This window comes from Macrotis lagotis, chromosome 3 (assembly GCF_037893015.1).
Source record: "Macrotis lagotis isolate mMagLag1 chromosome 3, bilby.v1.9.chrom.fasta, whole genome shotgun sequence".
NCBI classification, from domain to species: domain Eukaryota; kingdom Metazoa; phylum Chordata; class Mammalia; order Peramelemorphia; family Peramelidae; genus Macrotis; species Macrotis lagotis.
Window position 1 is genome coordinate 282,501,318 of NC_133660.1, and position 7,437 is coordinate 282,508,754.

Sequence of the window (7,437 nt, forward strand, 5' to 3'; positions counted from 1 at the left end):
AGCTGTTAGTGCCTCCCCCATCACTCTCCATCTCCTTGGTATCTATTTGTGTATGACTATTTCTGTCCACTTCATCATTGTCTCTCCCAACTAGACTAATCACCTGCCCAAGGACAAGAACATATTCTCTTTACTTCTTTAGCTCCAGCGTCCAGAGTTGTGCTTGGTGCATAGCTGTCACTTAAGAAATGTCTATAAATGGATTGTTTTCTCACTAGGCCAGAACTCTATACACTTTGATGCAACCTAAGAGCCCATAAGGACAAGTTATCGACTGAATGGATAGAAAGAACACTGAGGGCCTGAGTTTGAATCTGCCTCAGACATTTGACACTTCCTAGCTGCGTGACATTGGGCAAGTCACTTAACATTGATTGCCTCACATACAAGACCATCTCCAGTTGTCCTGATTCATATCTGACCACTGGACCCAGATGACTGGAGGAGTGAGTGAGGCTGGTGACTTAGTATAGTATCACCCTCCTCAGAGACAATTCACAGCAACTCATGGTATCACCTCCCTGATATCAAGGACTTCCTAAGTATAAACAATAACACGGGGCATCTAGGTGGCGCAGTGGCTAGAGCACCGGCCCTGGAGTCAGGAGGATCCAAGTTCAAATCCAGCCTCAGACACTTCATAAGGACCTAGCTGTGTGACCCTGGCCAAGTCACTTAACCCTATTTGCCTTGCAAAAAAAGGATAAACAATAACAAAGATTCCAGAAGCACTCTTCTAGAGATTTCTTTCCAAGTTGACATTGAACCATTAATGATTACAACCTGAATCGGTCTAATCAATCAGTTTTGAACTCACCTAATTGTATTATCCAGTCCACATCTCTTGTTCTTGTCCATAACAAAGAGACTTTATCAAATGTTTTGCTAAACAATGATTGTATGATATCGATTCTATCCTAGAAACACTATGACTACAAAAGTATGGTGGATCTGGTATGTCTAGCTAGGTGTTTTTTAAAACATTTCTGTCAAAAGGGTAAAAACATCACTTGTACAAAAATATTCCTAGCAGCCCTGTTTGTGGTGGCAAAGAAGTGGAAATCAAGTGAATGTCCTTCAATTGGGGAATGGCTTAGCAAACTGTGGTCTATGTATGTCATGGAACACTACTGATCTATTAGAAACCAGGAGGGATGGGAATTCAGGGAAGCCTGGAGGGATTTGTATGAACTGATGCTGAGTGAGATGAGCAGAACCAGAAAAACACTGTCCACTCTAACAGCAACATGGGGGTGATGATCAACCTGGATGGACTCGCTCATTCCATCAGTGCAGTGACCAGGGACAATTTGGGGCTGTCTGCGATGGAGAATCCCATTTGTATCCAGAGAAACAACTGTGGAGTTGGAACAAAGACCAAGGACTATTATTACCTTTAATTTAGGGAAAAAACTGTTATCTTCTTGTCTGATCTTGCTCTCTCTTATACTTTGTTTCTTCCTTAAGGATCTGATTTCTCTCTCATCACACTCAATTTGGATCAATGTATACCATGGAGTCAAGGTAAACACTAACAGACAGCCTTCTGTGGGGGGAGGGAAGCAAGAATGGGGGAAAAATTGTAAAACTCAAATAAAATCTTTCTAAAAAACATTTCTGTCTATTGATATATTGTATATTATCATATGCTATATTTTACCTATTGATATCTCTTTCATTGTCAACTCTCTTCTCCCTCTTAATGATCCATTCTTTGTAATAAATATTAGTTTTTAAAAGGGGAGGGGAAGCAGTTCAGCAAAACCAACCAGAATACTGATCATATTTTGAACAGTATATGCAAGATTATGCACCCTTAGTGCCCCACCTCTTCGAAGTTAAGAAGGGAAGTGCATTTTTTTCAACCAACCTCCAGGACCAAACTTGGTCATTATAATTGCAATATAGCTCTTTTGTTTTTTTGTTTACATTCTGGTAGACATTATGATATCATTTTCTTAATTCTTTTCTCTTCATTAGTGCAGATAAGTTCATACTTGTCATTCCATCCTTGTTCATGGATCATTATTTGGCCAGCAATTCTCTAATGAATACTTTTTTTTTCTAATTGGTTTCTAATTCTTTATTTCCAGAGAAAGGACTGCTATGATTACCTTGGTATCTGCCTCTGCTTCCTTGGGATATAGGTCAATTGTTGAATTGTTTGACCTCTCTCTCTAGGTCAAAGTGTACAAACAAAGGAGCAATATGGTGGTCTCCAACACTGGAGGACCTGAATTCAATTCTTACCTTTGATGCTTACTCACTCTGAGACATCCAGACTATTATTTAACCCTCAGGGCCTCAGTTTTTCATCTGTAAAATGGGAGGGCTGGACTAGATAAGCTCTGAGATCCCTCTAGATCTATGATCTATGGATTTCAGTCACTTTTGAAAAGTAGAATTCCAAATTGTTTTCCAGAATAGTTGGCTCAATACATAGCTCCACCTACTGGTGAGTGAGTGTCTGTCTTTTCACAGCTTCAGCAGGAGACAGTTCCATCTTTTAGCATCATTTTGCTGAAGCCTTGTGAGCTTTTGGGGATCAGCATAGTGCCCATTGCCATCTTGGCCTTGGATGCAGCTCCTCTCAAAGGGCATCTCCTAGATCATAGACAGTTTGTGATCTGAAATGGTGGAATGTCCCCCACTCAGTGAACCACATGCTCACTAGAATTCGACTCCCAGGAGGGCAGGGTCTGGATGTTAGCTAAACTTGGCACTCTCTTCTCTCCCCCAGTACCTGGCTCTACCAGCTCCTTGGTGGGGTATCTCAGAACTGCTTTTCACAGCTTAGCTTGGCAAACTTGCTGAATGTTATTCTCCTTCTTGTACTCTATGGACCACCCAGAGGTGCACTGGTTAATGTTTTAACAGCCCACTTGCAAAAAAGAAATAAAGAATAGCATGATATACTTTTAAGTTTAATTTCTTTATATTCATTTACTTCAACACTTTCTGGAGGTTTTTGGGGGTTTTTTTGCAAGGCAGTGGATTTAAGTGGCTTGCCCAAGGTCATACAGCTAAGTCATGATTAAGTGTCAGAGGTCACATTTGAACTTGGGTACTCCTGACTCCAGGGTGGGTGCTCTATTCACTACACCACCTAGCTGCCTTGATCTTCAAGTTTTGTTTTTTTCCTTTCCAACGCTTTTTAAAATCAGGTTAATGAACAAAACAATAATTCCAACTCTGATGTGAAGCATTTGCTGATTTCCAAGGATCAGTCATTCACAATGAAAATGTTATAATTGGTTCCCACAGGTGTGTTCTACCTGGTTCAGCACGTGTTTGGCTTCCATCAAAATGACTGGTGAACTCTTTGGCTCTTCTTTGCAATGGAAAGAACTAAGGACGAGGAGTTAGAGGGGGCTTGAGTTCAAACCTTTAGCCCTGTGTGATCTTGAGTAAATCACTCAAAGTTCTGGGTCTCCGTTTCTTATAGGTAAAATGAAGGAGATTAACTAACTAAGGCCCTAAGGCCTCTAAATCTCTAATCATCTGTCACTGTGCCTTTCCCAAGACTTCCCCTATTTGAGGAGTTCCCTCCCTCCTAGTTTTGCCTTGTAGGATTCCAATTTTCTTCAAACTTAGCCCAAGGGCCACCTCCTACATAAGGCTTACCTGGATCCCCCTCAATCTGCCAAATGTCGGGAATACTGAGAAAGGCGAAAATGATCCCTGCCCAATTCAACTTCTGCCGCCAAAACAATATTGTTAATACATTTGGGATCCTGAAATTCTATCTTAGTCCCTCAGGGCAGGGACTGGTTTCATTTTTGTCTCCAGAACTCCAGTGGAGATGGTTTTTGTTTGCCCTTCATTCTCAAAGAAGACCTTGTTATCAGGGAGGTGATGCTCACTCGCATGGGAATTGAATCTGAGGAGGGCCTGGGCTAAGTCATCAGCCTCACTTTCTCCTCTAGAGCCATCAGGGTCAGGTGGCCAGATATGGGTCAGGATGACTGGGACAGGTTAAGTGACTTGTTCAAAGTCACCCAGCCAGTAGTTTCAGCCGTGTGTCTGAGGACACATTTGAACTCGGGTTCTCCTGACTCCAGAGCTGGGGCTCTACCCACTGCACCACCTAGCTGCTGGGTGGGTTTAGTAAATGCTTACCGAATGACTTTCTGGCTATAATAGGGCTCTTAGGTGTTCCTCCCAGCCTCCCAGGCCTGCTGACGAGCATCAGGAGTCCTCTGTTTAGGAGTTCTCTCTGGTCACCCTTTGGCTCAGCCCCTGCCAAGGAGGCCGAAGAGCCCCAGGGCTTTGAGACCCTTCTAGTCTTCCCCGTTAGGTTCAAGTCCCACACACCTGAGTCCATGGAGAAGAGGCCTAGGAGATGGAGACGGGATCTGCGCGCCACCTTGTGGCCTCTGTAGGAACTGCAGATGGCAGAGCTTGACAGCCTCTGGCTCCTAAATGTCTGTGGCCCCTTTCTTGGTCTATGAGGAAGACGGTAGGCCTAGGGATTACCATAGGAACTTCCAGTGAGGAAACTCTCTCTACCAATCTGGCCAGCCCTTTCTTTGCCATATGGAGTTTGGAGAGGTGTATGGGTAAGGAAAGTGGTGTGGCAACCCAGTGTTTGAGGGGGGAGCTTGGCTCTGAAGAGTCTGGGGCAGCCCAAATTCAGGAGGCAGTCAAGGCCCAGGGAACCCCCAAGACTGAGAGTCCTCCAACAAGGAGCCCTCCCGCTGTCTGTCAGGGACAGAAGACAAAAGGGCAAGCCAGAGGACCGTTGGTGCTCCTCACCCACCCAGGAAGATTAAAATTAATGGCATAGGGAGGATGGGCTGAGAAGCACTAGAGCAGGGAGGAATGAAAGCAAGCCCCAAGGGAGGAAACCTGATGGGAGACATGGGCTAATCTGGAAAGCCAAGGAAAGAGGCATTGGAATAGAAGGATCTGACTTTGAGTTGGGACCTTGCTATTTATTGGTTGTTGTCCTTGGGAAAGTCTCAACCTCTCCAGACTTCACTGTGCAATGGAAGGAGGAAGAAGAGTGGACTAAATGAACACACACACACACACACACACACACACACACACACACACACACTACAGAGCCAGAACTGATTCTCTCAACTGGTCAGCTAGGCTAGAGATGCTGCTGGCATCCTGGGGGAGAAAAGTTCAAGCCTCCTAACCTTTTCAAGATCAAGACAAAGGATGGATGGGGGAGGGGGAGCAATCTGAAATCAAGGAGGGGGGGAGGCTTTGTTCTTCTCACCAGGCCCCAAGCCATTCCTTCTCAGTGATTTATTTAGGACACTTTTTCTTCTCCTTTTGAGAACTCTGATCCCCACTAGTTTGATGGTTATATCCAAGTGCTGGAGGGCATGGCCAAGTCCCTAATCCAATCCGAATAGACTTGCTGACACACTTAGGAAAGTATCTAGGCATTTGTTTGTAATTGCTGCAGAAACGATGACTGTTTTGACTTGATCTATTAGGGTATCTTGACTTCTTTAGGTGGGATGAGATGATCTGATCCATTTACTCAATCAATCATCAACCTTACAGATGCCTAAGGCAACTTCTATTTTTTTAAAGTTAATTGCCTTCAGTCAACAAAATCTGTTTTCTTTCTCTCTTACTCACCTCTCCCCAAGAAAGAAAAACAAAATTCCTAAATCAAGATAGTCAAGCCAAACAAGACAAATTCTCACTTTGGACAAGTCCAAAAAATTGTCTCACTCTGCCCTCTGAGTCCAATCCCAGCATGGTTCATCATGAAGCCCCTGGAATCCTGGTTGGTCATCATGAGACTTAGAGCTCCTTAAGTGAGTGGGAAAATTTCTGGTGAAATCCTCTCAGGTTAAATATTGGTTTTGTCATTCCAAAGGAGGTTCAGAGCCACCTGATGTATGAGTCAGGCATTGAGACCTCCCCATCCAGCCTTTGCCTTGATTTTTTTTTTTTTTAGATTTTTCAAGGCAATGGAGTTAAGTGGCTTGCCCAAGGCCACACGGCTAGGTAATTATTAAGTGTCTGAGACCGGATTTGAACCCAGGTACTCCTGACTCCAAGGCCGGTGCTTTATCCATTGTACCAACTAGGCCCCCCCCTTTGCCTTGATTTTTGAAAAGGTTAGGAAGCTTTGAACTTTTCTCCCCTAGGATGCCAGCAGCATCTCTAGTCTAGCTGATGGCAGAGTCTGCATCCAAAGCCGAGGACAAGCTAGACATGAGACAAGGACATTAGAGACTCTGACTAAAGGAAGCAACATGTTTGGGGTATTGAAACTCTAACCCAAATGAGTACTTGGGGTCCTCTCAAAGTGGCAGCAAAGACTAAAATTTATTTTGATTTTGCAAGAAGTAGGGCAGTTCCTAACTATGAGAGAGAGAGAGAGAGAGAGAGAGAGCAGGTAAAGCCAAATTACAGAAGCTGAAGCAGGGTTAAAAAAACCCCACAAAAACCACAACCTATTTCCCCTCCTCTTTTCTGCTGACCCTTACAACAATTGGTCAAACTTGATGGTCTGAAGAGAAGGGGGGTGTACCTAAGCTTTCCCAGGAGAGTCTGTCTTCGTTTATACCTTATAAGGTTAGGGTGACATGATTTTTCTAGCTGGAGATACAGGTTTTCACACTCGCCTGATTCTTGAGAAATAGAAACTGAGGCCTATGGCTTAGACTAATTTAGACAAGTCAGCACTCTTGCCCTCACAAACATCATCTTGAAAACTACAGCAAAAGAACCTGTAGGAGCCTTGAGTTACCTTCATGCTCTGAGGAGTAAGCCCAATTTTCTCTAGATTCTGGGTTTAGTGGTGGTTAAGATGTTACAGATTTGAAACAAGCATTAAGACTATTTTTGCAAACTGGGAGGACAGTCTAACTATAGACATTATTTCATTGAGGTAGTGATGAAGGTCCCAAGTTACTTCACCATCAGGTGAGAAAAACATTATGAAAACATTTCATTCTTTTCTTTGTGTCTGTTGCTGGGGTAGATTTTCTGCGAATAAGATTGTACCTCCATATTCTCAGCCAATGGGTCAAGGAGGAGGTGGTCGGGGAGGAGGACCTGCGTCAAGACCTATATAATCTTGCTTGACTGGCCTTTGGGTACAGCTCTGCCTCTTGCCTCTTCCTTTTGGAGAGATTTTTTGAGCCTACCCTTTTTCAAGAAAGATAATAAACTTTCTTTTGCTCAGACCCAGTCTCTAAAGATTTTATTTAGTGGATTTTTAACCCACACGTAAGTCTTTCAAATTTGTTTGTTTTTAACCACTATTGTCACTATATAAATCATTCAGATTCTGCTCACCTCACTTTGCATCAGTTCATGGAAGTCTTCCCAGATTTCTCCTAAGCCATCCTCTATAATTTCTTATAACAGAATAGTATTCCAACAAATTCATATTTTTAAATATATATATATATATATATGTATGTATGTATACTTGTTCCACCATTCCCTAATTAT